This window comes from Carcharhinus amblyrhynchos, unplaced genomic scaffold (genome assembly GCF_965287045.1).
Source record: "Carcharhinus amblyrhynchos unplaced genomic scaffold, sCarAmb.v2.hapA scaffold_77, whole genome shotgun sequence".
Lineage (NCBI taxonomy): Eukaryota > Metazoa > Chordata > Chondrichthyes > Carcharhiniformes > Carcharhinidae > Carcharhinus > Carcharhinus amblyrhynchos.
In genome coordinates, this window is record NW_027649817.1 from 92035 (window position 1) to 104414 (window position 12380).

Genomic DNA, 12380 nt, shown 5'->3' on the forward strand with positions numbered 1-12380 from the left:
CCACCTTCTTGAACCACTGCAGTCCCTGAGGTGTGGGTACATCCACACAGCAGGAGAACACAAGACAGGAGCCGGAGCAGACTGCGTGGCCTTGTGTCCTGGCTGCTCTGTCTCAACACCACTCGCCGTATTCTTAGTTCCCTTGACACACCAAACATCTGCCTGTCCCAGCCTTAGATACACCCAGTGAGTGAACCCTCACTGCTCTCTGAGGGAGAGAATTCCAAAGACCATTGGGGTGACACAGTGGTACAGCTGTCTCACAGCACCAGGGTCCTGGGTTCAATTCCCAGCTCGGGTCACTGTCTGTGTGGAGTTTGCACATTCTCCTCGTGTCTGCGTGGGTTTCCTCCGGGTGCTCTGGTTTCCTCCCACAGTCCAAAGATGTGCGGGTTAGGTTGATTGGTCATGCTAGATTTGCCCCTTAGTATCCTGAGATGCGTAGGTTAGAGGGATTAGTGGGTACTTGGCACACCATAACATAGCAGGCAGGTGGGATTAGGTGGGCAGGTCATGCATCAGTGCAGACTCGATGGGCCGAAGGGCCTTTTCTGCACTGTGGTATTCTGATATTCTGTGAAGGCAGCTCACCACCACCTTCTCACAAGCAACTAGGGATGGGTAATAAATGCCACGCAAATGAATAAAACAAAATTAAAATCAATCAATAATTCAGGCCTGAGGGAGGCCATTCGATCCATCCTGACTGTGCTATCTCTTTGAGAGAGCGGCTGATCTGTGCCTCACTGCCATTCACCCTTGGGATACCCAGGTCGAGCTACCTTTCATCGGCAGCAAGGGAGCTGGTCTAAACAGCTGGAGAGACGGGGGCTGAGATTGCGGATGAGCTGTCTCTCTGTTCCCCTGGAGCGCTAATCGGAGGGTCCTTTTTGGGAGAGGGGCTGGGAAAAGTTTTGAGTATCTCTGGAACCTGGATAACTGTTTGCGTTCTTTCTCTCTCGCTGTCTCGGTCCAGGACTCTGGGGCTGCCTGATGCCTCCTGCCTCTTTGCTCTAACACGACCTGACACGTGAGTTACTCCTCGCCGCTCACACACATAACTGATCTGAAATGCCTTGCTATTTTGGTCAGTGCAGATTTGCTCGGTGCTTAGACACGGTTCAAAGCTCGGCCACTTTCTGCTGATACCATCCTCCAGTTTGTCCTGTTTTGTCACTTCTGGTTAAAGCTGATGGGGTTGTGAACTGTGAATGCTCCGTGCTTTCAGAGTGCTGCACGTGACACTCTCCCTTCCCTCCTCTCCCAGCTGCCCTGGGTCCAAAAGCCCCTCTTCCCATCCTCCGCTTTCCCCTATGTCCACATCCCATTCACGCTGAGAAACCAGTAAACACCAAATATACATTGCTTAGCCTTCCAAAAACACCTTGCTTTTTAAAAGTCTGAATTCAAATCCTAGAAACACAGAAACTAGAAGCAGGAGGCCATTTGGCCCTTCGAGCCTGCTCTGCTATTCATTATGATCACGATTGATCATTGAATTTGAGATCCTGATTCCTTCCCCCGATATCCCCTGGTCCCTTCAGCTCCGAGAGGTATTTCTTCTTGAAATCAGACAACATTTTGGCCTCAACTACATCCTGTGGGAGTGAATTCCACACATTCCCCACCCTCTGGGTGAAGAAATTTCTCCTCTCCGTAGTTCTAAAAGGTTTACCCCCTTATCCTCAAACTATGACCCTCTAGTTCTGGACTCCCTCATTGTTAGGAACATTCTTTCTGAATTTGTCCTGTCTCACCCCCTCCGTGACTTCTCCCTATCTCTGCAATCTCCTCCAACCCCACGGTCTTTCCAGAACTCCGCATTCCTCCAATTCTGGGATCTTGGACATTCCCAACAATTATCGCTCCACCATTGGCCGCTGTGCCTTCAGTTTCCGAGGCCCGACCCCTCTCCACACCTCTCTGCCTCACTATCCTCACCAGGAGACTCTTTAGAACCTACCTCTCTGATCAAGCATTTGGTCATCTGACCCAAAATAGCTTGTTATGTGGCTTAATGTCCAATTTGGTTTGATAACCTTGGGATTGGGATATCGCAGTATGTTAAAGGCGCTACATTAATGTAAACTATTGAAGACTGTGACGGCGACTTGAGAGTGTGAGGAAGAAGATTTATCTTTATAAAGCACCCTTTACAACTGCCAGACATCACAAAGCTCTTTCAGCCAACTCTGGAGTGTCATCACTGTTGTAATGTAGTGGCTAATTTGTACACAGCAAGATCCCACAAAAACAGCGATGGGATGATGACTGGCTAATCTGTTTGCCTGGTGTTTATTTTATTGATTAATGTCACAAGTCTGTTTACATTAACGCTGCAATGAAGTTACTGTGAAAACCTCCTAGTTGCCACACTCCGGCGCCTGTTCGGGTACACTGAGGGAGAATTTAGCACGGCTAATGCACCCTAACCAGCACATCTCTCAGCCACGGAGAAGAAACCAGAGCACCCAGAGAAAACCCATGCAGACACGGGGTGAGCATGCAAACTCCACACAGACAGTGACTGAAACTAGGAATTGAACCCGGGACCCTGGCGCTGTGAGGCAGCTGTGCTAACCACTGTGCCACCTGACTGTGCATTGAGGAACCAATATTGTCCAGGATACTGGGGAACGTTCCTCTAAATCAGTGACCGTGGGATCATTCACACTCGCCCAAGAGCAGGCACAGTGCCCTGACTATACTGTTCTGCCTACCAGGAATCGGAGCAGGTGAGGGGTGAACTATAAAAAGATCTATTGACCACTAATGAGAGTTTACAGTCCTGGGGTGAGTGCAGCAGGAACATCCCATGTTGGGTCTCAGATTAATGTCTTCAGAAAAAAAAGAACAGGAAACATCATCTCTTGCCCCTCAATCAGTGCAGTCCCAGACAGTAACAATGTTCTCCAGTGCAGTCCCAGAGAGTAACAATGTTCCCCAGTGCATTCGCAGAGAGTAACAATGTTCCCCAGTGCATTCGCAGAGAGTAACAATGTTCCCCAGTGCAGTCCCAGAGAGTAACAATGTTCCCCAGTGCAGTCCCAGAGAGTAACAATGTTCCCAGTGCATTCGCAGAGACTAACAATGTTCCCCAGTGCATTCGCAGAGAGTAACAATGTTCCCCAGTGCATTCGCAGAGAGTAACAATGTTCCCCAGTGCAGTCCCAGAGAGTAACAATGTTCCCCAGTGCAGTCCCAGAGAGTAACAACGTTCCCCAGTGCAGTCCCAGAGAGTAATGAATTTCCCCAGTGCAGTCCCAGAGAGTAACAAATTTCCCCAGTGCAGTCCCAGAGAGTAACGAATTTCCCCAGCGCAGTCCCAGAGAGTAACGAATTTCCCCAGCGCAGTCCCAGAGAGTAATAAAATTCCACTTGCCAACAAATGGAATTTAATGTTGGCAAGTGCGAGGTGGTCCACTTTGGTAGGAAGAATGGTAGGAAGGATTATTACTTACGTGGAGAAAAACTGCAGCAGGCGACGGTGCAGAGGGACCTCGGGGTCCTTGTGCATGAGTCGCAAAAACCCAGCCTGCAGGTGCAGCAGGTGGTCAGGAAGGCGAATGGGATGCTGGCCTTCATAGCGAGGGGAATTGAATATAAAAGTAGGGAGGTCTTGCTGCAGCTGTATAGGGCACTGGTGAGGCCGCAGCTGGAGTACTGTGTGCAGTTTTGGGCGCCGCACCTGCGCAAAGATATTTTGGCCTTGGAGGGAGTGCAGAGGAGGTTTACTAGGCTGATACCGGAGTTGAGGGGGTTGAGCTATGAGGAGAGGCTGAACCAACTGGGCTTGTACTCGTTAGAGTTTAGAAGAATGAGGGGAGATCTCATTGAGACATATAAGATGATGAATGGGATGGATAGGATAGAGGTGGAGAGACTCTTGCCGCTCAGAAAGGACAGTAGGACTAGGGGGCACAGCCTCAAGATAAAGGGGGGGGCGGTTTAGAACGGAGTTGAGGAAGAACTTCTTCACTCAAAGGGTGGTGAATCTCTGGAATTCTCTGCCCGTTGAAGTGGTGGAGGCTGCCTCGCTAAATATTTTTAAGAAGCGGGTTGATGGGTTTTTGATAAGCGAGGGGATTAAGGGTTATGGGGAGAGGGCGGGAAAGTGGAACTGAGCAGCGACAGATCAGCCATGATCTTATTGAATGGCGGGGCAGGCTCGAGGGGCTAGATGGCCTACTCCTGCTCCTATTTCTTATGTTCTTATGGTTCCCCAGTGCAGTCCCAGAGAGTAATAAAGTTCCTCAGTGCAGTCCCAGAGAGTAACAATGTTCCCCAGTGCAGTCCCCGAGAGTAACAAAGTTCCCCAGTGCAGTCCCAGAGAGTAACAAATTTCCCCAGTGCGGCCCCAGAGAGTAATGAAGTTCCCCAGTGCAGTCCCAGAGAGTAACAAAGTTCCGTAGTGCAGTCCCATAAAGTAACAAAGTTCCCCAGTGCAGTCCCAGAGAGTAACAATGTTCCCCAGTGCATTCGCAGAGAGTCACAATGTTCCCCAGTTCATTTGCAGAGAGTAACAATGTTCCCCAGTGCAGTCCCAGGGAGTAACAATGTTCCCCAGTGCAGTCCCAGAGAGTAACAATGTTCCCCAGTGCAGTCCCAGAGAGTAATAAAGTTCCTCAGTGCAGTCCCAGAGAGTAACAATGTTCCCCAATGCAGTCACAGAGAGCAACAAAGTGCCCCAGTGCAGTCCCAGAAAGTAACGAATTTCCCCAGTGCAGTCCCAGAGAGTAACAAAGTGCCCCAGTGCAGTCCCAGAAAGTAACGAATTTCCCCAGTGCAGTCCCAGAGAGTAACAAATTTCCCCAGTGCGGTCCCAAAGAGTAATGAAGTTCCCCAGTGCATTTGCAGAGAGTAACAATGTTCCCCAGTGCATTCGCAGAGAGTAACAATGTTCCCCAGTGCAGTCACAGAGAGCAACAAAGTGCCCCAGTGCAGTCCCAGAAAGTAACGAATTTCCCCAGTGCAGTCCCAGAGAGTAACAAATTTCCCCAGTGCGGTCCCAAAGAGTAATGAAGTTCCCCAGTGCATTTGCAGAGAGTAACAATGTTTCCCCAGTGCATTCGCAGAGAGTAACAATGTTCCCCAGTTCATTTGCAGAGAGTAACAATGTTCCCCAGTTCATTCGCAGAGAGTAACAATGTTCCCCAGTGCAGTCCCAGAGAGCAACAAAGTTCCCCTGTGCAGTCCCAGAGAGTAACAAGGTGTTGAAGTGCCACCACAGAGTAACAAAATGCCCTAATGCTGTCCCTGAAATTATCAAAGTGCCCCAATGCAGTGCAAGAGAGTAACATGATGTCCCAGAGGGTAACAAAGTGCCCCAGTGCAGCCCCAGAGATTATCAAAATGCCCCAGCGCAATCTCCAAAGACAGAGTAATGAGGTGGCCCTGTGCAGCTTCTGCAAACCTAGAGTACGTGCAAGCTGGGTTCAGACAACGGTCAGTGAGCAGAGTGCGGTCACGTTTTGATCTGAGCTACTGGAAGTGTCAGGATGAATTAGTAGCAAGCCACCTCACTGCACATCACAACACGCACAGGAGCATCACAGCATTTACATACACATCCCCCCCCCCCCCACTCCCGTCACAGCGCTCCTGCAATATAAATACTGCAGCTCTTCCATTCGATTTAACTCTCAGGGTATGCACACCGCACAGCCCATGTATGTCTCAGCGTCAGCACCTTACTGTGGCTGGCGTACCCACTCGGAGTAAAGAGCAACAATTCAATAACTCTCTCCCATCTGTTCCTCTGCATGTTGACACAGACCCCATACGCTGAGTGCAAGGAGAGGGTATCGATTTTCACACCGATGAGAGACGGGGAATAATTATTTTAATTAAAGGACAGGCAATGAGGGAAAGATTGCATTGAGTGGGTGTGATCAACATTTACGTAGCACCTTTAACATAGTGTCACACGCCAAGGAGTGTCACAGAGGCGATTATCTAACACAGTTTGACACTGAGCCACATAAGGTGATAGTAGAAACAGAGGGGATAGTAGGTCGGGTCACTAAGAGGTTGGCTTTGACCACTGGGATGGTGGGGCTGTATTATGAGGATTTGATTTATTATTGTCACATGTATTAACATACAGTGAAAAGTATTGTTTCTTGCGCACTATATAGGCAAAGCATGCCGTTCATAAAGAAGGAAAGAAGAGAGTGCAGAATGTAGTGTCATAGCCAGGCTGTAGAGAAAGATCAACTTAACGCGAGGTAGGTCCATTCAAAAGTCTGACAGCAGCAGGGAAGAAGCTGTTCTTTAGTCAGACATTTATATCTTTTTCCTGAGGGAAGAAGCTGGAAGAGAGAATGTCCGGGGTGCGTGGGGTCCTTGGTTATGCTGGCTGCCTTTCCAAGGCAGCGGGAAGTGTGGACAGAGTCAATGGATGGGAGGCTGGTTTGAGTGATGGACTTGTCTACATTCATAACCCTTTTGTAGTTCCTTGTGGCCTTGGGCAGAGCAGGAGCCCATACCAAGCTGTGACACAACCAGAAAGAATGCTTTCTGTGGTGCGCCGGTAGTAGCTGGTCTGAGGAATCGGATGATCTCCTACGCGACTGTTTAGAGTCAATAGACTGGTCACCATTTAAAAACCCTGCGACCAGCCTCATCAGCTGCCCGTGTCTTAACTGGGATCAATCCCATTCCCTGATCATCCAGATAAGAAATGTCTTAATTTTAAAGTTGAGTTTGAGGAGGCTTTATTCATAAAGTCCCTACAGTACAGGGTCCATTCGGCCCATCAAGCTTGCAAATACAACTATCCTACCCAGGCCTTATCCCTGTAACCTCATATATTTACCCTGCTAATCCCCCCTGAGACTAAGGGGCAATTTAGCATGGCCAATCCATCTAACCTGCACATCTTTGGACTGTGGGAGAAAATTGGAGCACCCGGAGGAAACCCACATAGACACGGGGAGAACATGCAGACTCCGCACAGTCACCCGAGGCTGGAATTGAACCCGGGTCCCCGGCACTGTGAGGCAACAGTGCTGACCACTGCACCACTGTGACTCCTAGTTATAGAGAAATGGAGGTGAGGGTGGATATCTCAGAGAGATGTAGGGCTGGAGGGGATTACAGAGATAGGGAGGGGGGGAATAGAGAGATGCAGGGCTGGAGGGGATTACAGAGATAGGGAGGGGGGAATAGAGAGTTGTAGGGCAGGAGGGGATTACAGAGATAGGGAGGGGGGAATAGAGAGTTGTAGGGCAGGAGGGGATTACAGAGATAGGGAGGGGGGAATAGAGAGTTGTAGGGTTGGAGGAGATTACAGAGATAGGGAGGGGGGAATAGAGAGTTGTAGGGCAGGAGGGGATTACAGAGATAGGGAGGGGGGAATAGAGAGTTGTAGGGTTGGAGGGGATTACAGAGATAGGGAGGGGGGAATAGAGAGTTGTAGGGTTGGAGGAGATTACAGAGATAGGGAGGGGGGAATAGAGAGTTGTAGGGCAGGAGGGGATTACAGAGATAGGGAGGGGAGAATAGAGAGTTGTAGGGCAGGAGGGGATTACAGAGATAGGGAGGGGGGAATAGAGAGTTGTAGGGTTGGAGGGGATTACAGAGATAGGGAGGGGGGAATAGAGAGTTGTAGGGCAGGAGGGGATTACAGAGATAGGGAGGGGGGAATAGAGAGTTGTAGGGTTGGAGGGGATTACAGAGATAGGGAGGGGGGAATAGAGAGTTGTAGGGCAGGAGGGGATTACAGAGATAGGGAGGGGGGAATAGAGAGTTGTAGGGTTGGAGGGGATTACAGAGATAGGGAGGGGGGAATAGAGAGTTGTAGGGTTGGAGGGGATTACAGAGATAGGGAAGAATCTGAAACTTTAAAATTAAGACATTGCTTATCTGATCATAGGGGATGGGATTGATCCCAGTTAAGACACGGGCCACAGATGAGGGTAAAATTTGGGGGAGCAGCTGGCATTGTATTGGAATAGTCAGAGTTTGAGGTTAAAAAAAGAATGAATGAGGGTTTCTGAAGCTGATGAGCTGAGATGGGGCACAGTTGTATGTCAGGCTGGAGGTGGATAGAGACAGTCTCTGTAATGGAGGAGCTAAGTAGCTGTAAACTCATCAGGGGAATAACACTGAGATTGAGAGCAGTCTGTTCCAGGGGAGGTAGACGGAGTCAGTAACCAGAGAAAGGAGCGTGGAGAGCGGGCTGAAAACATGGAGCAGAGTTAGCCCTCCCGCCACAGGGATGGTCCAGTTCAGGTAAAGTTCACTGAACGATCGGCTGCGTTCCCCACAGCAAGGCCAGGAAGTCCCATCCAAACGCTGGTCTCTGCAAAGGGAAAGAGGGTAGAGAAAAGATTTACCAGGATGGTGCCTGGCATGGAGGGCATTAGCTGTAAGGGGAGATTGGAGTAACTTGGTTTGTTCTCACCGGAACAATACAGGTTGCGGGGCAACCTGATAGAAATCTACAAGATTATGAGAGGAATGGACAGAGTGGATAGTCAGAAGCTTTTTCCCAGGGTGGAAGAGTCAATTACTCAGGAACACAGGTTTAAGGTGCAGGGGAAGTTTATTTTACACAGGGGGCTGGGGGAGGTTCTGGAAGTGGATACGATAGTGAGTTTTAAGGGACATCTTGACAAATACACGAATATGATGGGAATAGAGGGATATGCCCGGAAGGGTAGAACGTTACAGCGCAGTACAGGCCCTTCGGCCCTCGATGTTGTGCCGACCAGTGGAACCAATCCAATGACCCTCTCACCTAAACTATTCCAATGTTATCCATATGCCTATCCACTGACCATCCGAACACCCTTAAAGTTGGCGAGTCCACAACTGCTGCAGGCAGGGCATTCCACGCCCTTACTACCCTCTGAGTAAAGAACCTACCTCTGACATCCGTCCTATAAGGAGGTAGGGGGTTTTAGTTCAGTTGGACAGCATAGTCGGTGCAGGCTTGGAGGGCCGAAGGGCCTGTTCCTGTGCTGGAATTTTCTTTGTTGCTTGAAACTTCTGCCTACTCAGTCCTGGATGTCGGATAAGCTGAGACGGAGATTGGATCGAGCTGGATATTCTCAGTGTGGAAACGAACCCTCTGCTTTTGGCCTGTAAATGGAGAGTAGGTTCCAAGAAGGCAAGGAAGTGTAAGAGGAGGGAGGGCGAGAGGGAAGGGAGTGCAGTGTGGAACAAAGTAGAGGGTGAAGGGAGGGGTTGAGACAGGGGGAAGGGCGGAACAAGGGAGAAAATACTTAAAAGCAGCAAACGCACCCTCAACAGAACACAGTTGCAAAATAAAGAGCTCGATGGCCTTGTGGTATTATCGCTTGGCTATTAATCCAGAAATCCAACTAGAAAGCTGCACGGTGGCACAGTGGTTAGCACTGCTGCCTCGCAACACCAGGGACCCAGTGATTCCTGGCTTGGGTCACTGTCTGTGCGAAGTCTGCATGTTCTCCCCATGTCTGTGTGGGTTTCCTCCGGGTTCGCCGGTTTCCTCCGAAAGATGTGCTGGTTAGGGTGCACTGGCCATGCTAAATTCTCCCTCAGTGCACCCCAACAGGTGCCGGAGTGTGGCGATTAGGCGATTTTCACAGTAACTTCATTGCAGCGTTAATGTAAGCCTACTTGCGATTAATAAATAAACTTTACTTTTACTTTAATGTTCTGGGGACCCGGGTTCGAATCCCACCACGGCAGATGGTGGAATTTGAATTCAATAAAAAAAATCTGGAATTAAGAATCTGCTGGTGACCATTGTCAATTGTCGGAAAAACCTCAGGTCTGTGTCCCGAAAGGCCTCAGTTCAAGGCTTAATCTGAAAGGCTGCACCTCTGACAGTGCAGCACTCCCTCAGAACGGCACTGCAACGTCAGCCTGGGTATGAAACCAGAAATCATGAATTTCTGAAGCGGAGGGATAAGTGTTCCCCAATGAGAACCCTGAAACTGACATCTACTACACCACCAGGGAGAGGTGGTGGCAAAGTGGTCATATCACTAGACACGTTCACAAGTAGGCTTACATTAACACTGCAATGAAGTTACTGTGAAAATCCCCTAGTCGCCACACTCAGGCACCCGCTCGGGTGCACCGAGGGAGAATTTAGCATGGCCAATGCACCCTAACCAGCATGTGTTCTGGAGTGTGGGAGGAACTGGAGCACCCGCGGGAAACCCACAAAGACACGGGGAGAATGTGCAAGCTCCACACAGACAGTGACCCAAGCCGGGAATCGAACCTGGCTCCCTGGCAACGTGAGGCAGCAGTGCTAACCATCTGGTGAACTGGTGCAATGGTAATAATCCCTCCCTCAGTGTCAGCAAAACAAAGGAAATAGCCATCGACTTCAGGGAGTGCAGTGGAGAACATGCCCCTGTCTACATCAATGGGGATAAAATGGAAATGGCCGAGAGCTTCATTTTTTTAGGTGTCCAGATCACCAACAACCTGTCCTGATCCCTTCACACCGATGCTATAGTTAAGAAAGCCCCACCAACGCCTCTATTTTCTCAGGAGTCAGGAAATTTGGCATGTCAGCTATGACTCACCAATTTTTACAGTTGCTCCGTAGAAAGCATTCTTTCTGGTTGTGTAGCAGTTTGGTCTGGGCTCCTGCTCTGCCCAAGACCGCAAGGAACTGCAAAAGGTTGTGAATGTAGCCCAATCCATCACACAAACCAATCTCCTGTCCATTGACTCTGTCCACACTTCCTGCTGCCTTGGAGAAGCAGCCAGTATAATTAAGGACACCACACACTCTGGACACTCTCTCTTCTAACTTTCTCCATCTTCCTATGTACCAGGTATGACTCCAGCCAGTGGGGAGTTTGCCCCTGATTCCCAATGATTCCAGTGTCACTCAGGCTCCTTGATGCCTCACTCGGTCAAATGTGGCCTTGATGTTAAGGGCTGAAATTCTCACCTCTGGAATTCAGCTCTTTTGTCCATGTTTGAACCAAGGCTGTAATGAGGTCGGGAGCTGAGTGACCCTGGGCAAAACACAAACTGGGCTTCACTGAGCAGGTTATTGCTGAGCTGGTGCTGTTTGATAGCACTGTCAGTGACCCCTTCCATCACTTTACTGATCGAGAGTAGACTGATAGGGCAGTAATTGGCCAGGTTGGATTTGTGTACAGGATGTACCCGGGCAATTTTCCACATTGCTGGGTAGACGCCAGTGTTGTAACTGTACTGGAAGAGCTTGGCTAGGCTAAGTTCTGCAGCACAAGTCTTCAGTACTATTACTGGAATGTTACCAGAGCCCATTGCCTTTGCAGTATCCAGTGTCTCCAATTGTTTCTTGATAAGAACAACAAAGAACAAAGAACAACCCAGCACGGGAAACAGGCCCTTCGGCCCAACGAGCCCGTGCCGCCGCATCGCCCTACACCTATTTTACCCTGCATGTCTACGAATGGGACCCTACTCAGTCAGATTCAGGGAGGAAATAGTGTCAATTTGGTGGAAACCGATTAGCCTAAGAGCACATCTTTGGGGTGTGGGAGGAAACCGGAGCGCCCGGAGGAAACCCACGCAACCACAGGGAGAATGCGCAAACTCCCACAGACACAGGCCCAAATCCATGTGTCTGCACAGCTAGCAGTGCTAGTCACTGAGCTGTTGTGGAGCCCGTCTATCGGTCCAGGATCAAGCACACACACCGACATGAAGTACTAGGCCACTCCTGGACTTCCAAGAGCAGCCCACGCACGACCCGCCGTGTGCATGCCCCTCGCTTGACACGAGGTGGACCTCCACCTGTGGAATAAAGACAAAAAATATTAATCATACAGCCTGCCCTTCCGGTGTCTCCCGAGGTTTAACCCTATTTAATAGCCCCTACCATATCCCTCCATTCTCGTTTCACTCATGTGCCTATCTAACTGCATCTTAAACGAGTCCAACGTTCCTGCCTCCACCACCCTACTTGGTAGCGCATTCCAGACCCCCACAACTCTCTGCGTAAAGAACCTTCCTCTTACCTCCAAATTATACCTCTCCCCCCTCACCCTTAAGTGATGACCTCTCGTGTTCATACCCAGTCTAGGGAGCAGTCTCTCACTATTAACTCTATGGAGTTAGTGAACACACGTGGAGTGAACTGATTTGGTTGAGACTGGCATCTGAGATGGTGGGGACCACTGGAGGAGACTGAGATGGATCATCCACTCGCCACTTCTGGCTGAAGATTGCTGCGAATTTTTCGGCCTTATCTTTTGCATTGATGTGCTGGGCTCCTCCATCATTGAGGATGGGGATATTTGTGGAGTCTCCTCCTCCAGTGAGTTGTTTAATTGTCCACCACCATTCTCGACTGGATGTGGAAGGACTGCAGAGCTTAGATCTGATCCTTTGGCTGTGGGATCACTCAGCTCTGTCTATCACTTGCTGTTTTTGCC